The 16,460-nt window shown below is 37.7% G+C and overlaps 1 protein-coding gene across 2 annotated transcripts in view; it reads right to left on the minus strand.

Annotated features, from left to right (window-relative positions):
* ZNF385D (zinc finger protein 385D) overlaps positions 1-16,460 on the minus strand; it is an 891,953-nt gene that overhangs the window by 307,157 nt on the left and 568,336 nt on the right. The gene's annotated exons all lie outside the window — the stretch shown is intronic.

Here is a 16,460-nt window from a genome sequence, read left to right on the forward strand (position 1 = left end):
CAAAATTTAGCCTACCACCCCAAGTTAAAAAAGCAGTGGGAAAAAGAATGGTGCCCTGTGTCTGCATTCTCTTTGCTGTGGCCTTGAGGGTTTGTTGTTTGTGATGTTTATGCCTAAGAGAAATAAAACATTCAAGGGACCATTGCTAGGGCAATAGAGGTTTTCACTTAAGAAATGATCAGATCACAGAAACCTAGTAGTTGGTAAAGAGTTCTTTTTATTTCTCAAGTATTTTCTGAGCTAGGTTGATAGAGAAATGTGAAGAAAAATAACGTGATAAAAGTCACCCCTCAGTTTCACAAGATCACATTTGCTGCTTCCCATAGTAGGTAGTAGAAAGGACTCTGAGCATGAAATGATCTTTGACCCCTAAAGAGGAGAGACAATTTAGCCTGAAAGATAACCAAGATTGTGTCATAATTCAAGTCTGGTCACTAGTATGATATAGACACACCCATGCACAAGCGCACACAAACTCGCATTAAATTCGAGATGAACAATCAAGAAAAGCAAAGCTTAGCAAAGTCTCTGGCTCCTCCAATAGTCTAATGAATTGCAGTCCTTATCTTACATAGAAAAGGATGTTAGAAAGAAATCCCTGGAAGCAGTGCTGATTAATACTTAAATGCTCAGCATGGAAAATAAACCCATAAAATAAGTTCAGTTTCCTAGGGACTCATCACTTTGGGATCCAACTTAACCACTGGACTATTGAAACTTAAAAATTTCCACAAAAATCTATAAAATTAAGAACTGAAGATAACAAAAGAACTATAGCCTATGGAAGGAAGCAGTTGATATATTTTCAATACAGGTTTTTATAAGCCATGGTAACAAATATTTCTACATTGTGATATTAAAATAATCAGTGGTTTTTCCTTGCACAATCCTGTCTCTATTGGTAGATTTAATACATATTGGAACTAGTGGGCTGAATAGCAGCGTGCTGTGCAATCTTGAAAAAAAGCTAAACCCCCTATTTCCTCTCTGTGAAAAAAAACCACTATGACCAATATCCTCTCTTACAATGGATTATAAAGAATTTGGTGAATGTGAATGGGTAATCATATATAAATCAGGAACATCACAATGAGTCTTCAGGTAGATCAGTGATTTTTTTTTCTTTTTTAGAAATACTTTTCATTGAAAGCAACTTGAAGAACGAAAATTTAAATAGTAAAGAATACTTTTTTACTCCTTTTTAAAAATTAGAAATAAAAAGACGTTACAGGAAAATACTGAAGAAAACACGTAAGTGTTTTTCCTTTTGGACAGATGGAAATCATCCAAAAGTACAATTAATGGCCCTTCCCTCAGGCAAAAGAACCATCTGTGGTAGAGCTTATTCATGAAGCTCATCAGCTGTCCTGACCTCCTACATGGGCTAGGGGGCACTGTAGTTTAATGCTACAGTTTTTGGTCCATTTGTGTTCCTGTAGTTTGAAGATGCAAGCTTTGAGAGTTGAGTTTAAGACAGGAGGTTTAAAACACTAAAGGACTGTCTTAATAATTAATAACACCTTGCATTTGCATGGCATTTTGCAGTCACAAGGTACTTTCACTTATGCCATCCTTCTTACTAACAAACTGACATATAAAAAGGTGGATATTATCAATGTCCTGATGAACAGGACCTTGAACCCAAGGACAAATGAATCTGAGGCTCAGAGACATTAAGCAGTTTTCTCAATGGTGCAGTCAGTATAGTTGTCTTATTACTTGTATTTTGAATTTATGTTAGTGTCCCCAGAAGATTCCTTTCTTCAAAGAAATAAATTATAGGGGCGCCAGGGTGGCTCTTTCAGTTAAGTGTCTGACTCTTGATTTCAGCTCAGGTCATGATCTCAGGGTCCTAAGATCAACCTCCCACCCCCCCCGGCCTCCGCACTGGGTGAGGAGCCTACTTAAGATTCTCTCCCTCCTTCTCCCTCTGCCCCTCGCCCTCCTGAAAAAAAAAAAAGAAAGAAAGAAAGAAGTTATAAATTTCCCATTTACAGTTGCTCAGGTCAAGGTCTTCCCCAATCAAATTATGTCATTGTGTGTTCCAGAAAAAAATGTATCTACATGGGCACGAATGTACAGGCAGAGAGTATTCAGTAATAGAATATTCCAACCTCTGCCTGGTCTATAAAGGATCATTCCTGAAAAAGCAGCATGTAGCCTCTGGAAGAGAATGGCATCCAAGAGGCAACTGAGTGTTACATGCATGCATTGGAATCCTGTTCAACCCCAAAAAAGGAAGGCATCTGCTTTATTTAAAGGGGTATGCCCCACCCTTCCCCAATTAAGGGTTATCTGGACTATCAAGACCTCAGATAGAAACAGTGCTTATCTCTGGATCGAAAACAAGTGATTTTTATTTTAATTGTACACTTTTTACTGTCTCCCCTAAAATTATTTGTATGCGTTATATTCATAAAGGAAAAAAATGCAACTGTTTTTATTTTAAAAAGGAATAACATCCAAATAAAGGCATAGCTGATGCTGGCTAGACATGGGGTTGTGGACATGCCGGCCAGCCTGAGAGATGCTTACATACGTCATGTCCAGGAGAGGACCCAGCCGCTTTTGGGGAAGGACCTGGTTCACACCCCTGAACTCTATCTGTCTCTAAGCTGCTCGGAGAAGCTGGGGGATCCTGAGAGGGAATCAGGTCACTGCTTGCCAGAGAGAAATATACCTTTCATGATTAAAACAAAAGATAGCTGAAAACCAGTTACATATTTTGAGTGAAAACATTATGGTAGGCGAAGAATTTTCTCTTGGCTCAAATATCCAAATAGCCGCCTGCCTGGATCTCTCCTCTCCGAGTCTTGCTCAAAAGTTTGTCAGCGTAGTGTCCCTCCATAAGAGTTGTCACCATCTGACACACTACTGTAGACATCTGTTTATTTTGATCTCTTCTACTGGGATATAATCTCCATGAGGGCAGGGATTTCCGTTTGTTGTTCACTGATGTATCCACCATCCCTACAGAGTATCGGGCACCCGTTCCTACTCAATAAATATTTGTGAATGAATGAGTGAACATACTGAATACAACCATATTGTGTGTAAAACATCATACTTTTCTATGTGCCTGCAGTCAGTTCTTTGAGGTTGATGGCGTTTTATACAAAATGTTTACACAAATTGAATTTGTCCATGCTTAGCAGCAGCTGTTCCTAAATGCTATGCAATACAGATGCCAGGTGTTATGGCAGGCCACAGTTTGTGAGCTTGCTTGTCCTTTCAAGTTCTCAGAGCTGAATGTGGCAGTGATTTAGCATGGAGTTAGCACAGCCTAGTTGTGTCTTCCAGTGCCTTCCCCTGAGCCTTAGTTTAGTCCATTTTCATTTCTTACTATATTGCAGCAATAAAATTTTATCCAGTGTTCCTAATTCCAGCTTGCCCGAATCCCATCCATTCTCCATATTAGATCATTATTATCTTTTAATAATAAAATAACATTGTCAACGCTACTTCAATTAAAAAAAAAAGAAATGAGGTCAAATAGGTCACATGGAGCCTAATTCAGTAGGACTTTGTAGACCATATTATAAGAACTTTGACTTTTATTCTGACTTATACTGGATGCCTTTGGAATAACATGATTTGACATATTTTAACAGGTTTACTATGACTGATGCATAGAGAATGGATAAAAGAAAGCAAGGGAAGATGCAAGGTGACAATTTAGGAAGACTTTGTGATAATCTAGAAAAGAAATGGTGGCTTGGATCAGGTAGGAGCTGTGGAGGTGGCAAAACGTGGTCAGAGTCTGTACGTATGTCAAAATAGGTCAGTAGGGTTTGCTGTGGGTTGGATAGGCGATAGAAGAGAAAAGATAATGGATTGGGTGTTATACGCAAACAATGAATCATGCAACACTACATCAAAAACTAATGATGTATGTATGGTGATTAACATAACATAATAAAATAAAAGAATTTACAAAAAGATAATGGATTACTGAAGATTGGGAGACTGAGCAATTGAAAGGTTGGGATTTCCACTAAGTGATGTGGAGAAGGCTATGGAAGAACATGCTTTGGGTGGGGATTAGGAGATGGTCAATATGGGGCATCGTAGTTTACAATTCTATTATATATTCAAGTGAAATGTTTATAGAAGTTTGGCTGTATAGGTCTGGAGTGACGTTTGGGCTTTATATTTAAATTTGGAAGTCATCGTTTTATAGATGGCAATTTAATCCATGAGGCCAGATGATACCTTCAAAAGAGTATACTCCTTTGGAAGAAGAGAAGAGGGTCAACACTGAGCCCTGGGACATTGTAAGAGCAAGGGGCCAAATACATGGGTACTTGGTGACTGAATATTTGTTGAAAGCATAACAATTTATTGAATGAGTATTTGTTGACATATGAATGATATTTGATGGAAGGCTATTTTAAGCCTGAGTTTGCCTTTGTCTGATATATAACCACCCACCGTTAAAACAGTTTGAAAAGGGGAGAAATAAGTAATTGGTCTATATGAGAACAAATGCCTAGTTCAATTAATCCATGTAGTCTTTTGATTAATTTTTTAGATTGTGTAGACACTGCTATAAACTCATAAATCATTTTTATTCCTAGATTCTCACTGGATGCTTCCATTGAAATTAAATGTCCAGGGGCCTTAGTCTAGAAAATGAATTGCCTACAAGAAAAGAAGTAAGAAAAAAAGTGCTAATAGTGAGCTAAGGAAAATACCATAATATAATATAAGGAAAATACCCCATATAATACCATAATATTCCAAAATTCTATTTCAATTTCTCTGTCTTTGGAGACACCCAATAAATGCCTTCTATATATGGTCCCATCTATTCTGATAGTCAGTTAATAGGAGCTCTTTTACAATATTTAGTAACTAGTATTGGCAGCCCTCTTAGAGTTCTTACATTGGAGCTGGCTGTGGCCTAGGCATCTTTATTTATTCAACATATTGGGTATTGGGTATTCATGTGCCAAGAACTATTCTAGGTGCTCAAGGCACATTGATGAAATTACAGAAATCTCTGTCTACAAGGAGCTTACATTCTAGGGGTTTCTCCCTATCAGCTTCTCTACTACAATTTGGAACATCTTTCACGTTTCTCCATGCAGAGGAAAGGACCTAAAATATCCTTCATCTCATCCATTCATTCATTGGTTACAGTTTATTGCTTCTTTCCCTCCAGTACAATGGACATGAGGGAAGGGGCATGTCTACCATGTTCATGCTGTGTCTACTGTCTAAACAAGAGCAGGTATGCAATAAATATTTGTTGAGTAAATAAGTATCTCAAAAGTCTTCTACCTCTAGATGATGTTTTATCCTGATCTTACTGAGAATATAGTTATATTCTACTAGAAATGCCCTTTTGTATTCCCCTTGGTCTAAATACTTATATTCACCATCCAAAACTGCTCAGATATTTTGTTTTCTAAGAAGCCTTCCCTGGGCTTGTTTATGTCTGACTCATGTGTTCCCCCAATGAGCACTCACACATTCTTTATAGAAATCCATTACAGTATTTATCAGATTGGCTTTCAGTGACCTTTCCAATTGTCAATATCCCCCAAGTAGAATGAAGGCTTCTTTGGGGTCACAGAAAGAAGTGAAATATATGTTAATTCCTTGAATGTTTTAACATACTCCAGAACACAGCAGAAATGTATGCCAGGGACATGTCCTATTGGGTTAGTGACTAGAGTATGCCATTAACATTAAACATTGCCCATGATTTAGGAAGCAGCAAACTTTGCGGTTGGAGACAAGGATCAGAAAAGGAAGAGACATTAAGAGTGACCTTAGGTTAGAGAAATCCCAAAGGTCTGAGGAAAGGCCAGTTAAGGACAGGATGGCTGATCAACTATCAGGCAAGATAGAGATCAGAAGTGTTATAGGCAGGGGCACCTGGGTGGCTCAGTCGGTTGAGCGTCTGCCTTTGGCCCGGGTCATGATCCTGGGGTCCTGGGATTGAGTCCTGAATCGGGCTCCTTGCTTGGAGGAGAGCCCGGTTCTCCATTTGTCTGCCACTCCCCCTGCTTATGCCCTACCCCCCAACAAATAAATGAATGAAATCTTTTTTTTTTTTTTAAGATTTTTTTTATTTATTTATTTGCGAGAGAGAGAATGAGAGACAGAGAGCACGAGAGGGAAGAGGGCAGAGGGAGAAGCAGACCCCCTGCTGAGCAGGGAGCCCGATGTGGGACTCGATCCCGGGACTCCAGGATCATGACCTGAGCCGAAGGCAGTCGCTTAACCAACTGAGCCACCCAGGCGCCCTAAATGAATGAAATCTTAAAAAAAAAAAAAAAAAAAAAAGGTGTTGTGGGTAAGTCAGGAGGCCGATATGGGAGTCAAGAACAGAAGGGAACTTTTTTGCCTTTTAATTTTTATTTATTTATTCATTTGAGAGAGAGAGGGAGAGAGTGTGTGCACACAAGTGGGAGGAGCAGAGGGAGACAGAATCTCAAGCAGACCCCACACTGAGAGTGCCTGGAGCCCAATGCAGGGCTTGATCTCACGACCCCAAGATCAGGACCTGAGCCAAAACCAAGAGTCAGGCATTCAACCAGCTGTGACACCCAGGGGCCCCAAGAACAGAAGAGAGTTTAAGCAGAGAGTGATTCAGGGGAAACTAGTCAACCACCTAGCTTCTCTTACAGGTGGTTTTTATTAGTGCATTTGCCCTGATTGATTGATAGTTGTGCTTCCTTTTAACAGAAGTATCACTACCTTCCTTTCTGAAGGCTCTCAGACTATTATTTCCCTTCCATGTTTCCCTTTCTTTATCTTTTTCCCCCAAAGTCCTTCAAGAAGTTGTGTATATTTTTATCTAGTTTTCTTTTTTTAATGAAGTTGCTTTGCATCTCTGTAGATACTATCTCCAAAAATTAATGGGCACCACATCATAAGTTTAGAAGTCCCCCACCACCTCATTTGGTGCCTCACTAAAAGGAAGTGAGGTCATAATAACTATTATCATCATCACTGGAAAAAAAAAATTAAAAGTAGAGATCCTTAATAACAAAGCACTGAACTCTAATGTTTAAGCGACCACCCTGTTCCGAAAAGCACTTGGTATCTAATTTAAGGAGATGAAGCATATACCCAAAAATACAAGTAAAAACAAAGGTAATACAAGGTAAAGGACAAATGAACAATGTAGGACATGCATGTAAGGGTTTGGTAAAAGATAAAATTATGATGGCTTCAGGTAAACCTGGAAAGCTACAGAGAAGAAATGGAACCTGAACTTGGTCTTCAGTATCAGTTCGGATTGATTAAATGCATAAAAAGTTGGCAAATGACATAAAACAAGGGTGGGATTGTGAATGATATGTCTGGGAGAACAAGAACAAATTACAGTATTAAAGAGCAAGTTTCATAAAAGATTTCCATGCAAACTAAATTTGGAGAAGAAAACACAGAAGCCCTATTGGATGTGATCTCACATTCCAGGTTAAAGGGTTTTAATTTTATTTGACAGATAATGTAGGAAGTGTTTGCTGAATGAATACATGAATGATCCTCAAAGTGTTTCCAAGGACAGAAATATAATAATATGCCTCCTCCAAAGACATTTGGCGACACAATAACATGAGTTAATATATCTTGTATAGCAGGTTGAAAGATCTTATACACTCCAGAGGTTTCCAATTTTTCTTAAAATAAAATTCATTTATGGTTCCTGGGCAGCAATTGGAGAATCAGCCCTCTCCCCATCCAGCCCCACAACAAATGTGCTTGCAAACAAAATGGAAGAAGAAAACAGCATCATATTGAATTTCTTCTTTTGCTTTAAAAAAAAAAAAAATCCTTCAAGATAAATTGAGTACAGCTCTAGTAAATTTGGATGCTTTAGGTCATGGACATTCCATTTTTATATATACTGTGATAATAACTATATAGAGTGAGCAGAGAGACAGGGCAACTCTGCCCCAATGTTGCAAGAATTCACAAAGTAATTGAAAGTGTTTCCAAGTGTGCATAATTCTGTGCCTCCAGTCAAATACAGTAGATGGAAATTTGTTTGGCTTCCTCTGTCAAAATGTCTAAAACACATAAAGGAAATGTGTAAATGGAAAACAAAATATTACAGTTTCAACATTCTTTTAATTATATCTCAATTTCAATCTTGGCTTTGCTCAAACATACTAATAATCCTAAGGGCTCATCTCTGATCCTTTTGGTGGATAAAATGACCAAATGTGATTTTTACCCTTGACTCAAAAGTGTCAGTTCTGGAAATCTACAGTATTTGTCACCATGAATACCATTTAACTGCAGCAGTACCCAAAGGAACTCTGCACAGCCACACGTGAATAGGGCTGGAGGAACTTAATTAATCTTGCTGTCACTTCCATGATGCTTTTCATTAGTTTTGCTGCTATCTGATCAACTGGCCTTCTCTGTATTGGAAATGGCTACCCATAGCTTCTTGTGAAAGCATTTTCAAAAAGGTAAACAAAGACTCACCTTTGTGCTGGGGAGCTTTTATGCAGATGAACATTATTTTTGCTACTCTAATATGGAGGTAACCCTCACACTTTATATTTAAGTTATAAAAACACAGGAAACGTAAATACCTCTTCTGTCCCCATCAGGGAAATTATTTTAAAATCTATACATAGATTATGTATTTGATATAAAAGGTCATAATTTTCTTTATATTGTTTTCATGAATACTAATGCTTAGTGCATTATCTGGAACTGTACTAAATATAGAATGTAATTCAGAAGAAATCTAGACTTTATCATTGATCCCTGGTAAGTAGATTAGGTGAAAATTGGATTTAATGATGGAACAAAAGAACTGATAACCCAATGGTAGTATCAGCTCTCTCTGTCATATTTTTGAAAGACTGATTTAATATATGTATATGTTAAATATAATTTTATTTACATGCATTATTTTTTTCAATGCTGACCATAGTTTAATTTACTAAAAAAAATTGGAATGATTTTATAAAATGTTATCACAGTTTGACTCTATGAAAGTCAATTCATACCTATGGGATAGCCGTGGAGAACTAGAAAAGGAACTCACCAAGAGTCAACAAAATGGCAGGCTCTGATGAAGAAAAACAAGACTGCACTGTGTCCCCTTTCCTCATATGTGGAAGCCAATCTGCAAAATAGTCCCCAGCAATTCTTGTTTCCTAGTATTCACACTCTTGTGTAGTCCCTTCCCACTTTGAATAGAGATGAACTATGTAACAAATAGGATGTTGTTGAAATGACCAAGTGTGTCATACAAGATTAGGTCATAAAAGACAAAGTGGGTTCTGTTTCTCTCTTAAATCACATACTCTAGGGGAAGTGAGTTGCCATGCTGTGAGGACAGTCAAGAAACCCTATAAAGAAGTACACATGGTGAGGAACTGAGATTTCCAGCCAACATCGAGCATCAACTTGGTGAATATCTGAGTAAGCCACCTTGGAAGTAGATCCTTTAACTTACGTCAAGTCTTCAGATGCCTGCAGACATGACCAACAATTTAAATGCAACTCATGAAACACTCCAACGTCCAACAGAGCAACTTCCAGATTCCTGACCCATAGCAACTGTGTGAGATGATAAACATTTATTGTTGTTTTAAGCTTCTAAATTTGAGGCAATTTTCTTCTATGCATCAATAGATAACTAAAGCATCATAGCCTTACTTTATAACTTAAAATTTTGGCAATGTGATGTAGACCTCAGTTGAGATCGAGATAGAAATACGGCCTTGAAGAGGTATGTATTCCTTTGGGCCTTGGTTTTGGTTTTTGGGTTTTGGTTTTTTTTTCTTTTTTTAGAGAGAGAGAGCACTCATGTATGCATAAGATTGCCGGGGTGGGGGGGAACAGAGGGAGAAGGAAAGAGAGAATCTTAAGCAGGCTCCATGCCCAGTGCAGAGCCTGACACCAGGCTTGATCTCACAACCCTGAGATCATAACCTGAGCCTAAATCAAGAGTCGGAAGCTTAACTGACTGAGCCACCCAGGCACACAGGGTCTTGGTTTCTTAATCCAAGAAATGGTGTAGGAATGAGTGAGGGTCACCAGTGTAAGATCCTTTAGGGAGAGGTGAGGGAAGTCACACAGCTGTATAAGGTGAGCTAGATATACGTTTATAGAGAGCATTAGAGACTTTAGAGGATTGAAGAGTATCAACTAACAAGGGAGGGTCTGTTACTTCACTTCACTTGACAGTATGCCATGAGGGAATGTTGCCAGATTCTTCAATTTTTTTTCCACTTCTTACTTTCTATGACTAAAACATTACACATTTGATAAAAATTTCATGTGACTTCAACTTGAAGCCATTGGTTAAAACTGTGATTGAAACAATATTTTCTTTTTTTTAATTTTATTTTATTATGTTATGTTAGTCACCATACATTACATCATTAGTTTTTGATGTAGTGTTCCATGATTCATTGTTTGCGTATACGTGCCCTCCTTAATACCCATCACCGTGCTAACCCATCCTCCCACCCCCTCCCCTCTAAAACCCTCAGTTTTTTCTCAGAGTCCATAGTCTCTCATGGTTTGTCTCCCCCTCTGATTTCCCCCCTTCATTTTTCCCTTCCTACTATCTTCTTTTTTTTTTTTTTTTAACATATAATGTATTATTTGTTTCAGAGGTACAGGTCTGTGATTCATCAGTCTTACACAATTCACAGCACTCACCATAGCACATACCTTCCCCAATGTCTATCACCCAGCCACCCCATCCCTCCCACCCCCCCCATCTTAATCTCAAGAAACAAACTGAGGGTTGCTGGAGGGAAACAACATTTTCTTCTCTCTCTCTCTCTGTCTTGCATTTTCTAGTATCTTCAGAATTTTATTCAAAGATCTCTGCTGTTATATTCATCTGTTCCATCCTTCTTCCCTTCCACCGCTTTCTCTACCCTTCTCTAACTCACAAACTTCTACCATCCATCTACCAACACACATTTCTCTCTGCCTGGCATGTTGCTCTCCCCTTAACCTATCAGGCTCTTGCCCACACTTTCTTAGCCTGTTGAAATGCAACTTGTCCTTGATGGTCCACTCACATAGCATCCCTCCCCTAGGAGGCTTTGCTTGATTGCCAGTCACAATTAGTGATTACTTTTCTTATACCTCAAGAGTAATGTTCTTTATTTCTTGAGTCCTACTAGGCGTGTCTCCCTATTTATAATGTGAAATCTCATTTGGCAAAATTAATGTCTCATTAATTTTATTGTCACTGAGCATTTTTACAATATCTGTCTGCAATGTACCATCCAGATCTCCCTAAAAGGAAAGACTGTTGCTCGCTGCTAGGAGTGCTATAGACGTATGTCTTTCAACTGTCGGTTCCTTTAGGTATTTCTCTCATCTACTGGGAGTTGCACTTCCAGTTTCACCCCTTTGTGGTGAACCTTATCCAGTGATCAATGCAGGAGTAAAAAGACCTGGCCATCTTAGACCAATGTTGTCCAAAGATGACTTTGGCCCTGCATCACAGCTCAACTTCTCCCTCTCCCTACTCCAATTCCTCTTCTCCTTTCCAAGTGCTGACCTAGAGCATTCTCTAGTAAACATCATTCACGCTAACCTTCATCTCAGTCTGCTTCCCAGAGAACCCATCCTGTGACACCATCATTGAGCAGATACTCAGTAAATGCCTGGTGGCATCAATTTAAGTCCCAAGTCCCTGTAGACAAACAAGACTAATTTCCCAAAGAAGAGTATGGTCCTTACCCAAGAAGCCTGGAAGGTGTTGGATAATTTTGAAAGAAAGCCCACCTTTTACCCAGAAACTCATTGATTTTAGAATTAATGTGAGGAAAAGAAAGCCCAGAATTTAAATGAATGCCCTGATCCGTGTACTCTGTCTGAGTAATGGTGATGGCTCAGAGCTGTCAGGTCTGCCAGGAGATATTCAATCATGATGCTCTCTTCTTTCTCTTCAACAAAGGTAATCACTCAGCATTTTATCTTTTCTAGAAGGTGTCATTACTTTGAAAAGACAATAAAAGTCTCACAAGGGTTTCTATGTAGCGGAAAATTTTCTCCTCATTTTCAAGAGAAAAAAAAAAAAACCTAAAGGAGAAAAAGACCCTAATTAATTTAAGCATGAAAAAATACATTAGCTTGGAGGAACTTTCATAATTTTGAAGTATAAAACTTCCTGAGAAATCCTTTCAAACTGAGTAATTTATCATGTTCTTTAGAGCCTATAATACATAACATATATCTTTTAAAATTTACATTATTTTAAATAACCAGACCATTTTTTTCTGGAGGAAAGCAAAACTTTGCCTTAGAAAAATCTATGTTGTAGAGATATGTGTGGGGGAATCTACCCTAATGAAACTATCAACTATAAGACCTTAACCTCTTACTACATGTTACCAACAACAGAACATAGACATATACCAAGTGGTTTATTACCTATTTTCAAGTCCAATGCTTAATTAAGAAGTCATTTAAGTGTTTTCATTTATTCACTAATTTTTCAAATATTCATTGACCACGCATTTGTCCAGTACTATGCTTGGGATTAGGGATATAGGAATGATCAAGACACATATTGTCCTAGGCTTCATAGAACTTATAGTGTTCCAGAGAATGGAAAATTGTAATGGAAGGTGGATCAATGCCTACAATAATCCCCAGAAAGGGAAGAGAAGGTGGGCAGTCAGGGAGGTTAGAGAAAGGACTTTTGAGAATGAAACATCTAAGTTGAAGAGGGCAGAAAATTTGGAATTAGATAAAAATAAGGCATAGTTAATAGCATGTGCAAAGCCCCAAAAGAGAAAGGCATGGTGATAAGAGCTAAGAGAAGTTCAACAAGGAGAAGCAGGGAAAAGTGGTATAAAATGAGATAGGACTGGTAGCTTGGAGGCAATCATGAACCTGCAACAAAGATTTGGAAAACTACAAAGGCTTTAATCAAGAAAGTGATAAACCATATGATTACAGATTCAAAAGCTACTCGAATAAACACTAACTCTCCTGTGGCAATATGGCAAAGCTCCCCTATAATCATGTGACATTGTGAAAAGTATATGCAGTAAATGCGTAAATCTCTGGTACAAGACACAATTCTCCTTGCTCAGGTTTTCTGTCTACATGCAACCCAATGAAACACAGCAGGCAAGAAAAGGAAAAAAAAAATAAAGAAAAAGAAAAAGATGTCTTGCATGGCTGGGCTCCTCTAGTTGGGAATCACCAATTCAACCAGTTTAAGGATAAGTCAGATTTTTTAGCTGTCATCGGAGCTGAGCATTGAATAAAAGAATGAAAACTGAATGGTTGATGTTTGACAATTGACCCAGATTAGCCTTCAAATGATGGGAGTCAGTGTGTTGACTAGATTGAATTCTGTGCCACACAAACACTGGCACTATAATTTTATACATATATACACATACATATTATATATGTATTCACACACACATATGTGTGTGTGTGTGTGTGTGTGTGATTCATGGAAGAAAATGAAGAAAATGACACTTCGAGGAATATGTCATAAATTTTTATGTTTACATGCAAGGTGTGGTATAATTTTACATTTCTGGCTCCCAAACCCAATTTTTTTCAAGTGTTAAATTCTCTCCTGCCTGCATATTTTCTAAATAACTTCTGTCGTATTATGGGTAGCGCTGTTTTTTGAAGATCTTGACCACTGAAGAGTTTTCTTAGGTTACCATTACCTATAGTTGCCTCAAAGAAATAAAACCTTAGATATTTGCAATGGCCAGAAGTGTCTTGTTCTTTTCTAAAATTTCAAAAATGTGTGTCTTTCTAATCACAGTAATATTTTCACAAAATAAGCTAATTATTGCATTTATTTCAGAAAAATAAAAGCAGCCATTTCCAACAGGTTATATATGTATAGCACCCATACACTGTATATATGTAATGTGAGTATGTGAGATTTTACTGTCTTACTTTCCTAGAAATATAAGTCAAGAATCAATCTTGATGGGAAATATGGGGTACTTTGACATATTTCAGGGTATCTGCCAAGCCATCCTCCTCTCTGGGGAAATTCTTTTTTTCATATGAAATATGCAGGATTTACTCACCCTTGGATATGACTGATTTGATTAGGGTGGCCTCTGAATAGGATTTTCTGAGACCTATGACTTGTACGACCTAGCTTGAAAAGATGAACTGAGACAATCATGTTTATTCTTGAAAACATAAATTAAGAGATAGAAGAGGAACTTATCAATTGGTGATGGGTCCTGGAACTAGAAGGTCATATAGACTCAGGTCATACAGATTGATATGCAATATGAACAAGCACAAGAAGGCAGAAAAGGGGAAGAGGCAGAAAGAGACAGAGAAGAGTGCCCATGCTGGATGCTGGGTAGAGAGAGAGGCACATTCTTTCTTACAGGTCGGCTTTGATTATTCAATGGTTTCTTTTCCCATGCACCTTTCCAATAATCTCACCATCCCACCCACCCAACCCCCAGGCAAGTTTAATAAGACTCTGTTCCTCGAGTAGTAATATCTTTTATTACACCTTCAGTTAATTAGAAGAGATCAGTAGCGCCGACACCAGGAGGAGTCATGTTTAAGTATTGTTTACTAGCCTTCAGACTACCCCTCCTAAACAAGAGAACAGAAGATGGCAGCATTGTGAGGAAGGGAAAGATGGCAGTCTAGGGAAAAAAGAAAGAGTGGATCATGCTGGAGGGAATTCAGGGCTTTCAGGAGGTGAACTAAGAGTAGTTATGTGATTAATAATAATGGTTCCTACAGGGAAAAAATAATTGATTCTGGCTTTTCGATTCAAAGATGTATTCTCTTCCAATCTTTATTTTCCACTAATATTTTGTGAAGATGTACATGTAAACAATAAGAGTAAAGGTTTTTGACTCAGGGTTGGTATGTAGCCTGTATTCCTTATATTTTTACATATTGTGTTCCTGGTAATCAAAACCTCTTTTATTAATAAAGTGATAAAGGGCATTGATTTTTGTCAACCAGATAATTTCCTATCTGTTATGGATAAGAGACGTGCTATTGAAGTATTAGGACCCCAAATCATGACTTTGGCCCATGTACTGAGGCATGGTCAGCAAACTTTCTAGAGATGAATTTGTGTTTTAATGAAGAGTAGGAGTGTAGCACATCATTGGCCATAAGTAACATGGATCCATTGATTCTTTTTTTCAATTTCTGGTAGTTCACAATAAATCTGCTATGAGATGCAAATCTCAGGGGATATCTTGCAGGAGAACAGAGAAAATTTTATTAAACTACTATGGAATATCAGTTATGGGATGGAGGATGACAGAGAATTAAATAGTAAAGACAAGAGGAGCAAATTAGAATACATGAAATTTAAAAGACAGTATATTAAATTGAGTAAAGGTAGAATGAAAGGATACAATGAGCTAGAAGACAGGTTAAAGCAGTGAGATCCTTGAAGTCAAAAACACATAGTTAAAATTGTATTCACTAGAAATATAATTTCTGCTTGAACCAATGTACTTGAAAGGATTTGTGGCTATGGGTAAGGAGGACAGCCAGATGAGGTTCTATTAATATAAATCTTACCTAATCCAGTACTTGATTCAAGTTATGGGTTCAATGATCATATATAATGTAGCTATCAAATACAAGATCTTTTCAAATCCAATCTTTAAAGAATGTGTGTACAAACACTTCCCCCCCTACACACACACCCTAGGTACTGTCTAAGCCTACACTGAAAGAGAATTTAGTAACAAATATTGTCAGTTGAAAGGCTTACAGAAATCACAGTTCTTAGGGGAATACTAGAATAGTACTGAACAGCTACCTTGAAACAAGACTGAGGCTACACATGTTTCTTAGGCTTGTACAATTATTCTACAAAATCCAATGACTGATATGCCATTGTTCCCTATCTAAGACTTTCTCCCTTTCCTAATATCATTTATCTGAAGAACAGAAGTATTAGTCAGATAATCAGTTGTTCTTGGGGAACACAGCATCAGAGCAAAGAGAAATGGAAAGACTTACGGGTTTATCCAGGCCACGGGGAGGTCCTCAGCAAAACTCCTATCTTATGTCCCTAATGTTTACGCCATTAAAATTTAGTGCCCCGCTCATCTGGACAGTGCTGTACAGATATTGCCAAGATTGAGACACATATTTATTGTTATTTATCATCAAAAGTTCTACGGAACTGCTTTATTCCCAAGCCTGGTTTTACAAGGTTCAGTTGTAGAAATTCTGTATATCTTAATTAAGGTGATGGTTAAATGGGTTCATTTATCAAACTAATCAAACTTTAAACTTAAGAACTGTGTTTTTATTAAATGTAAATCATATTCCAAAAAAAGGGAAATACGAAAATAAATGGTAAGTGCATACACATGCAGGAAAGAATTGGATGGGGTAAACAAAAGGTTGAAATTTAGAGTCAGCCATGAGATATGGTCATAAAATTAAAAAAATAAATAAATAAACCTTAAATATCTAACAGGCTTGAACCAAGATTGTTACAACACCAGGAAGAATGG

The sequence above is a fragment of the Halichoerus grypus genome, chromosome 1 (assembly GCF_964656455.1).
Source record: "Halichoerus grypus chromosome 1, mHalGry1.hap1.1, whole genome shotgun sequence".
NCBI lineage: Eukaryota > Metazoa > Chordata > Mammalia > Carnivora > Phocidae > Halichoerus > Halichoerus grypus.